Below are 10,473 nucleotides of genomic sequence, written 5' to 3' on the forward strand. Positions count from 1 at the left end.
AATTAGAGGCACTTGATGAAAAAAGGCTCGAGTCCCAACAACGCCTTGAATGCTATCAAGCTCATCTTTCAAGCGCATTCAATAAAAGAGTCAAACCACGATCATTCCAAGTTGGTGACTTAGTCCTCGCCGTTCGAAGACCTATCATCACAACTCATCATACAGGCAATAAGTTCACTTCAAAATGGGATGGACCTTATGTTGTGCAAGAAGTCTACACCAATGGAGCTTACAAGTTGATTGATAATGATGGTGTAAGGATCAGCCCCATCAATGGGAAGTTCCTCAAACGCTTCTATGCTTGAAAATCAAGGATTGCTCCTTGGTAAGAGTTTAAACTGCCCACTGTAGCGCTACAAGAGTACATGATGTCTTCCCATTACCCTTGAAAGCGTACCAATAAGGAGAAATTAATCCTACTCCATGTCACCAATTGCGAGTGTGGTGTAGCGGTTGGACGCCCGTGTCTCCCTTGAGGCCAAGGTCTCGGGTTCGATTAGTGGTGATACCCACTATTACACACTGCGCCCCCCTTTTTGCAAAAAAAACACATAAGAAAAAAAAATCAATTATAAAAAAATAAAAAAATAAAAATCATTTGAACTACGTGATGACTTGATCCCTCTCCGGGGTACGTAGGCAACTTAGTATCTTTTGCGCCCCCCTTTTTGCAAAAAAACACATAAGAAAAAAAAATCAATTATAAAAAAATTAAAAAAATAAAAATCATTTGAACTACGTGATGACTTGATCCCTCTCCGGGGTACGTAGGCAACTTAGTATCTTTTGCTGAGTTCAGTCACGCACTAAAAAAAATTATTAAAAAAAACAAAAAAAAAAGAAGAAAAAAAAATCATCCAAAGAAAGAAATTATCAAAAAAAAAAACTCTGTTGAACTACGTGATGACTTGATCCCTCTCCAGGGTACGTAAGCAGCTTAGTACTTGTCACTAAGTTCAGTCACATGAAAAGAAGAAGGATGATCAGTCTAACTTGAGGAGTTTTCCAACAGTCATCAATGCGCTTTTAAGGTCCCTTTGGTTGGCAAGACATTGCTTAAAGACATACGACTGTTCAATAGGATGATCAAAGATCGTTGTAGTAGAAAATGAAGACTATAAGGAGTTAACGTTGCTTAACTTTCTTTCAAATGATGATGAACATAAGTTGATGCTTGGTTGTGGAGTAAAATAAAATCTCCAACCTCTTGTGCAATAAATGAAGTCTTCATGGCATTGCTCATCTTCTGTGGACATCCTCCCACATCTCTGAAGTATACTTTGCGTCACTTATCTCCTGGGGGCATCTCCTTGTACCTTCCAAGTCTAGGCTACATCGTCTCTCTTCTAGGTTGTGCCACTTCATAGCTCTGAAATTAGAACCACATCATCTCCCTTCTGAGTGGTGTCATTTCACATCATATCTCTGAAATATGGATGACGTCAACTTCCTCCGAAATGATGATAAATTATATATCTGAAGTCGGTGTGGCATCATCTCTCCTCTATGGGCATGTTCGTGCAATGTCAAAATTCTTGGTAGCATGTTTCAACATCTTCAAAATCTTGGTAGCATGGTTTGGTGTCTTCAAATGTTATGCACCCTTAATGTTTGAGCTATGTTGCCTCTAAAAATTTGGTGCGATTTCAATGTGAGTGCAAGTGCTAATGTGGAGTGTTGTCATAGCTTCATGGCAAAGATGAACGTTGGCACGGCTTTGGCGAAAATGGAGTGTTGACGTGGCTTCATGGCTTCGGCACAAATGAAGTGTTGTCGTAGCTTCATGGCAAAGATGAACGTTGGCACGGCTTCGACGAAAATGGAGTGTTGACGTGGTTTCATGGCTTCGGCACAAATAAAGTGTTGTCGTAGCTTCATGGCAAAGATGAACATTGGCATGGCTTCAGCGAAAATGGAGTGTTGACATGGCTTCATGGCTTTGGCACAAATGAAGTGTTGTCGTAGCTTCATGGCAAAGATGAATGATGACATAGCTTCGGTGCAAATGAAGTGTTGACGTAACTTCATGGCAAGGATGAATGTTGTCATGGCTTCAGTGCAAATGATGGTATGACTTCAATACGAGTGCAAGTGCGAATGAAGTGTTGACATTGCTTCATGGCAAAAATGAGTGTTGACATGGCTTCGGCATGAATGAGATGTAGATGTGACCTCAATCCAAATAAAATGTCGAGGCAACTTTATGGCAAAAGAAGAGTGCTAGTGCAGCTTTATTACAAAGGCAAATGATGGTGCGATTTTATAGTAGATGTGAGTGCAAATATTGCTTCATGATAAAAATGAATGTTGGCATGGCTTCAATACAAGGATAAACGCTGGCACCGCTTCATGGTAAAGACTCTTGGCATGGCTACATTGCAAAGACTTTTAAGATGGCTGCAATGAAAAGACGAGTGTTGCTGCAGCTTAATTATCGAGGAAAGCATGCTATGTATCAAAAACAAGCAACAACAAAAAAATTTATCAAAGGAAAATCTTATGGCACGTCTGAACTAAAAAAAAAAATAATAATAAAAATTTCTCTGCATAATTTCTCTACACTTAAACTATCATACTACCCACTGAAGGCTGTTTGTACAACTCAATGCATGCCCCGGATGGCCTTATATAGAGATTTGTGGAGCTCAAAGTCAGATTTTGCAAACACTTAAGGTCAAGGAAGTCTGCACCAAACCTTGAAAAGAAAAGGGCGCTCATAAATGTATCATGCTGTCAAAAAGAAAAAAAAATTACACTAGACCTCAGAAACAACCTATTGGCCTGCAGAGAGGAAAAACTATGGCACTAGACTGTGAATGAAATTCTAGGCCGGCAAAGGGACGTTTCTTGTTCTACTGTGTCACCAACCCCTTGAGAACAGCAGAGACACTCAGTAGTTACCCTGGAACCACTCCCTGCCTGGATTGTCAAACGTTGTCAGAATGGCCACCGCCAAAGTAGACCAAGGTGGCAACAAGTCCAACAATGCATGTGGTCTCCCATTCCGGATTTCTAAAAAATTCTGACAAGATTTCACAAAAATCAACCCACAGAAATCTTCTAAGGACTTTGATGTACAAAACCTAGAAAAATCTTCAGCAATGGAGCCATCACGCACCGCCACGAGCGGCCACAAACTCCTAAACGTCCCGCGGGTTTCTCATTCAAATCTGCACAAATCTGAGAAAATTTTCACAAAACTAGTGCCACCACTAGATCTATCGGCCCACGATCTACAAAACCTTAAAATTTCAAGCCCAAAAACAACTGCACGCACCTCCACGCGCCGCCACAGACTCGCGACGACCCGCGGCCTAGTCCTTCAAATCTGTGCAAATATGCCCATGATTTTAGAAAACTGACTATACCATGGTCTTCTACGACCTTAGATCAACAAAACCCAAAAATTTCAGGCCCAAAAACCCAAGCACGCGCCTCCATGCGCCGCGAAAAAACTCGGCAGTGACTGCCTTCAGTTTACGCGCCACCTCGCCCAACCAGGCGCTCGCACGTGCCATAAGTGCCCTCAGCGTTATAACGTCATGGATGATGTCATCCTCTACTACCGGTCTAACCCGTTTGTCCAGACGACCTGGTTTGACCCGAACCGACCTGCAAATCTGACCCGATCTGAACTACCTGCAAAAAAAAAAAAAAAAAAAAAAAAAAAAAAAAGAGAGAGAGAAAATGCTTTGACCAATTGGACCTTTGACCTTGACCAAAAAGTCAAAATTTTCAAAACGGACTTGTCCCACTCAGTTTTTCGAGTACATTTTGATTTGGGACTTGTTTCTTCATTCGAAGCTCAGAAATTGTGCAAACGTCCAATTTCCAAAAAAAAGTTGACTTTTGTGCAAATGTTAACCAAATGTCAAAATTTTTAAGATGGACCTATCTTGCTCAATTTTTTGCGTACATTCCAATTTTGGAGTCTGTTTCATCATTTGAGACTCGGAAATTGCACAAATGACTCGATTCCAAGTGTTCAAAACTTAGGCTCTCAAGATCAAAATTTGAGATTCATCCACTTGGTCTGGATTCTCTCAAGGTTATTCTCAAGACTTCATCAAGGCTTCCTTTTCGAAGTACAAATGAACTATCACAAGTGTGTCTTGAACTTGAAATTACATTGGGTCATTAGTTCAACCTACCATTCCCATTCGGTGCCTACCAATCTTCAACCTACCAATCCCATTCAGTGCCAACCGTTCCCATCTACTGTTCTCACCAAAAATTCTTAACTGCCATTCTCAACTACCTATCTACCATTCTTCATCTCTCTACTATAAATAGGAGGGTCGGGTTCATCAAAAACTCATCAAAAAAAAAAAAAAAAAACACTGAATCATGAAATGAAGATTTGCTTCTTTTAGATTTTCAAGTCCTCCTTTTCACAGCCATTTCTCGCTATGGCCTCATCATTCTCAACACTTAACAGCCGATATTACTTTATAATCGGTTTGAGATCAACCCTCTCATGGTTCGGTCGAAACCCTATTTACAACATCATTGCAGTTTTGAGATCCAAACAAATTTTGTTTCTCCCCTTAATGACCGCATTTGTCCATAAAATTACTCATAACAAGGCCTGTATTGTCCTCCCATGCTTCCGTGGACTTGGTTGGCCAGGAAACCCAAGTCCAGTGGACACACCTGTTCCTAACCTCAGGGCTCCCGTAGTCTCTTTCCAATTGCTTGGTCTTCTAGCAGAAGCAGTGGTTCGAAACAAACAGCAACTTGGCTGGTTTCTAAGACCAGAATCACAAGTTGGCTCCATCTTTCATTTTTCTGTGCTTTTCCAACAAGTGGCAGTAGGTGAAGATGGTAAAAAGTGTAGGGGCATCCTACAAATTGTCTTCCATCCAACACTTAAAACAACCTCCAAGGCACCAGCTCATCAGAATTCAGCCTTTGGTGCCTGTAAATGGTCACCAAAGCCTTATTGCATGTCCCCACCACTGTAGGACCCAAAGGTTATCGTTGCTGGTACCTCAAAATTCACTTTTTGGAATTACTCCAACTTAAAATCAGCTTGAAGAATTTCAGAAGGTACTCTTCTAAAATTACTTCAACTTAACGTCCGTCGGCATGGTCCCATCACACAGGCACATTCTATAACTTGCCGCCGGACCTTATTCAGCATGCAGTCAGTCTCATATCCAAAGGTGTACTTCCCATAAACATCTACACCAGAAGTTCCCCAACATACAGGGCCAGCACCATGGTGGCGTATGTTTCACCCATTTGCTTTGCTTCATCTCCGTCTTCTTCATTGCCACCACCAGCATACCCAGAATCCATAAGCTTCTGAAATTACCTCAACTTAACTTGAGTGATACAATTACACACGCGCATTCAACCACTTTCCCACATGTCCTCGCCGTAATCCAAAGCATGATCTTCTGAAATAACTTCACCAGAAGTTCTTAAGAACATGAGGTTATCCCCATGACTTTGCATGCTGTACCCAGCCACCATTCTCTCATCTTCCCTATCTTCTACACCCTCTGAACGTCGCCAACGATCCAGAACACTCTTTTGAAATTACTTCAACTTAACCTCTGCTGAGAAGGCTCCATCATGCGAGTACATTCAAATACTCGCAGACCCATTTTCGGTCTCATCACAGCCTTTCATATGGGTGGGTCTACTCTTCGGAAATTATCTCATCCTGTTGAAAGCTCCACCACCTTCAACTACTTCACTTAAAGGGTCAAATGTAAAGATCTATCTTCGAAACTCATTCCCACACCACGCTTCGAAACTGTGTGCGTGAACGAGTCTCGAGGGGGCATTTGTAGAGAGGGAAAATTCCCGACCTATCACAAGCTGACACGTCACATTACCAAGTCCACAAAATACAGCCAATTACAAAGCACCATGTATTGCTGCTAGGTTTTGCTATCACTATTCAGAAGCCAACGGAAAGTTGCCAAGTGTCATGCAAAAACCAATCACGCATCAGCATACATGTAAGCGATGACACAAGCAGCCTCGCACGTGTAAGCGATGACACAAGCAGTCCAGCACATGTAAGCGATGACACAAGCAGTCCAACACGTGTAAGCGATAACACAAGCAGACCAATCAAGCTGTGACATGTGTCACCAATCAGAATCCACCACGTGTTGCTCACCCACCTCGAAACTCCTATAAATAAAAGCCTTCCTAAGACATTTAGGCGGACCAAGATTCAGAAGTGAAGAAGCTCTACAAAGATCAAGCCTCAAAGCTTTCAAGAACTTCAAGAACTTCAACCCCAAGATCGAAGAACATTCGAAGCAAAATCATCCAGATCATTTGCCTAGATCCTAAAGTTTGCGGGAATCAAGCCAAAAGTGTCCGAAAACATCAACAAATCACAAGTCAGTGAAGCTCTATGGATCCAAGCCTCCAAAGCCCCGAGGAACTTCCACCACAAACCTTCGAAGACGAAGAACATACGAAGAACACGAAGAACGCGAAGAACAAAGGATTTCTAACAAGCTCATAGCCAGAGATTCATTGTAATTCCGTTTCAGCAATCTTCGATCCATCCCTCAACCAAATTGAAGGATATTTTGTGTTCAAGTCAAAACCACATTACCACAAATCCAATCAATAAGTCTTGTAAGGAGATCGAATCAAAGGATTACTCTTTTGTAATTTTAGAGAATTGTACTACGCAATCATTAATACGAATTCGCATTTGTGAAACTATTTTGCTTCTTTGATTTATTTCAAACTAGAAATTTAGTCGCTTACACTTGCATTTCACTGTTGATCCAGATTGCTTTTTGGATCTAATCTGTTTGAAAATAAGCCTTAATGACTTGACCAATCATTCTATTGTTTTTGTTGCTGCTTCTACTATTGTTGTTATAAATTGGGCCAGCCCTCCAAAAGCCCCATAATATCACTTTGCACGTCAGGGTGTCTACCGCTACATTCTCGACAAACACCCATTGGGCTAGATTAATTATTTGTTTGAAATTACATTTTGTGTACTACTATGCTCGGCATTTTCTCTCGCCTTGTAAAGAGAGGTGACGCTGAGTCAAACTGGTTGTATGTATGGGTCTACGATAACTAGTGATCAGTATGGGCAAGGACCAGGTGGGTTATTTTCAGGCAAAAATGGCCCATTACCATCAATTTTCAAAATAATTTGCCCAGAAACACTGTTTCCAAACTATATAGGTATATACCACTTTTTTAGGTACTCGATCTTGCCAAGCTCGAGTACCATGTTTTTTTAATCCACTGTCGCCCCATATTCAAGGAGCCCTATAGTGGCGTTTTTAAGCCCTATAGTGACGTTTTCGGGCCCTATAGCGGCGTTTTTCAGCCCCCTACCAGTTAAGGGGCCCTATAGTGACGTTTTCGGGCCCTATAGCGGCGTTTTCCTGCAAAATTTTTTTTATAAGTCCCCATAACAGGTTCAAGGGGCCCTATAGTGGCGTTTTTTGGCCCGAAAACGTCACTATAGGGCTTAAAAACGCCACTATAGGGCTCCTTGAATATGGGGCGATAGTGGATTAAAAAAACATGGTACTCGAGCTTGCCAAGCTCGAGTACCTAAAAAAGTGGTATATTGCTATATAGTTTGGAAACAGTGTTTCTGGGCAAATTATTTTGAACATTGATGGTAATGGGCCATTTTTGCCTTATTTTCATCCATTACCAGGTCCACTAAAATGGCCCAGATTAGTGTGGAGATCTCTGTTGAACTCAGCAAAGCTTGTAGGTCCATGGGCTAGCTTTGATGGAGACTTCTTTTCTAACATTTTCAAAAACTGCTCTATATATTATATTGTAAAACTAAATGGGATACTCTATTTATATGAACTAACTCTTTTAATTTTTTCTCAAAAAAAAAAAAAAAAAAAAACTCTTTTAATATTTTTATTGTTTTAGAATTTCTTAGACTCGTTTATTTTTAGGTTTTTCTTGATCTGTTTGAGAATAGGTTTGTTTTAGCATCTTCCATTTTCTCAATTCTCTAAACTCCAATGTTAAAGTTCCAAGCTTTTGTGATAAATTCAACACTTAAAATAAAATTAAAATATATATATAGGCTATTAAAGTCGCCTGAATTTGTGTTTTTAGCGTTTTTCTTTCAACTTTCATCCTACAATGACGTGTTACTTCAATTTTCTCACCACCGTGTGTGTGTATATATATATATATATATATATATATAAAGAGAATTCTCCTCGTTCAATTGGATTTTTTCTTCTTATCTCTCAAATTTATCTTTTTTATTTGTTTGAAAATTTCTAAGTTTATACTAAGAAATACAAATTATTAATCTTTACCAAAAAAAAAAAAAAAAATTCTAAATACACGCATGAGCATGGACTTAAAACTAGAATATATATAAAGTAAAACTACGGAATTTTCTGACCACTCTTAAATTAGAATATCACGTGTCCTCATTTTTGGATGTATGCGTTATACAAGAGTCACCCTTAAATTTGTGGACAAGAAAACAACTTATTTCTAAAAAACATAAAACAAAAACAAATTAAACCCATTTTTTCAGGAGTCCACCTTTGAGGGGAAGGTTCACTTCTATTTCAACTTTCATTCGCATATACTTCCCCAATTTGATCATTCAATTTGGTAACAGATCAACCCCAAGCAATTTCCCTATTTTGGAGCTGATGAGCTTTCCGTTTTTTGTAGAAAAATATTCAAAGGGAGCCTTGTGACCAGTGTTTTAGAATCAAGTGATTTCCATTTATGTTCCATGTACCGGAGGCCGTGATTTTCTTTTTATCGGCTTCTGTGCTAAATTTGGTGTAAATTGTTTGGCTGCTTGTTGATGCTGTTTGGGTGATTTGTCTTGTTGGAGGAACCACTTGGATGACCAATTTAATTTTCTGGCGTTTGGTTCTGTATCAGGTTGTTTGATTGTTTTGTAGCCAAGATGTGATTGTTGACTGGTTGTAAGGTGCTGTTGATTGTACCAGGTCAGTGAAGCTGAGATTTTGATATGGTAATGCTGAATAAATTGGATACTTTCTCTGGATGCTTAATCATCAAAAACATTGGCTTTTTTGTTTTGAAGTAAGGGCAAGAAGGGTTGGGTTGGATTGTTTGAGTATGTGTTATGCGGGAAAACTACAAAATCATCATACCAAGACTACAAATTCCATATAAACTTACAAAAACAATATTATGCATTGATCCTTAGCAGGAAACACTACGATATAACAAACATTCTACTACTCACACTTTTACAGGACTTGGAATATGTAAATTAAAGAAACATATGGTACTAATAAAGAAGCCATGCTATTGCCAATTAATGGCCACATGAATGACTCGGGTTGAAAGCTCCCATCAAATTTTGAACTACTAATATTAGACATTGAACAAGAGAATTTATTAAAAGTTTGGAAATTACCCTATTGCGTCAAGCAAAAAAAGATGGTTCAATGAAAAATCACCGTGGTCCCGATAGAACTGAAGGCAATATTGGAGTAGCAACATTAACATGCATTTCCTGATTACCAACTCTAGCTCTTGAGTTTGGTAAAGGTGGATTCAAAAAGCAATAATCTAAGTCAGATTCAACATCCACAACACCCTCCAAGACCTTAACCACCATGGACATGGAAGGCCTCTTTGTGAAATTATTTTGCAAACACCATTTTGCAACCCTCATCATATTCACAATTTTTGCTTCATGTAATTGCATATCTTCATTGTACTTATCAACCAAATCCAACAATCGATCCCCCTCAATCTTTTTCTTGAATAGATCAAGTAGATGCATTGCTTCTTCTAGTTGAGAGCTAGCGATCAAAATTTCTCCTTCCACACAATATTTCCAAGAGGACTATTCCGAAGCTATACACATCAACTTTTTCTGTAATTACTGAACTCAACCATTCTAGAGCCATGTAGCTAGGAGTTCCTCTCATGTTTGTCACAACTTGACTTTGGTTATGGTCAACTAGTTTAGATAACCCAAAATCACAGACTTTTGCACTAAAATTCTCATCCAAAAGAATGTTTTGGGGTTTTATGTCCAAGTGAACTATCTTTTGCCTACATTCCTCATGTAAATAAGTTAGTCCCCTTGCTATGTCAAGGAAGATCTTCTTTCTATGTTGCCAATCAAGCAACATCTTAGGATTTTTGTGAAATAACCATCTATCTAAAGAACCATTAGACATGTATTCATAAACAAGAAGCCTATGAGATTTTTCAACGCAAAATCCAACTAGTCTTACCAAGTTTAAATGATGAATGCTACCAATTGTCTTGACTCTTAAAAATTGGTTGAACATCTTAAATTTGGGAAAACTGGGGTCAAAACAAGTGTTTTTGAAAAGCATTTCATCTCATACTCATGCATTTTGTTCACAAAATTTAATTCTTTGAGGAGTTTTTGCAATATTTTGCTTTGTTTTTCAAAAATCTTTTTTCCATAAAATTTTGGCTTGGCTCTGTGTATTTCGATCGATTGAATCTGTTCTTTGA

General features: G+C 39.1%; 1 pseudogene; it reads right to left on the reverse strand.

Moving 5' to 3' along the window:
• Positions 1–9,430: 9,430 nt before the first annotated feature.
• Positions 9,431–10,253, reverse strand: LOC126703202 (G-type lectin S-receptor-like serine/threonine-protein kinase SD2-5; annotated as a pseudogene).
• Between the last annotated feature and the right edge of the window lie 220 nt (positions 10,254–10,473).

Source organism: Quercus robur, chromosome 2, assembly GCF_932294415.1.
Source record: "Quercus robur chromosome 2, dhQueRobu3.1, whole genome shotgun sequence".
Taxonomy (NCBI): Eukaryota; Viridiplantae; Streptophyta; class Magnoliopsida; order Fagales; family Fagaceae; genus Quercus; species Quercus robur.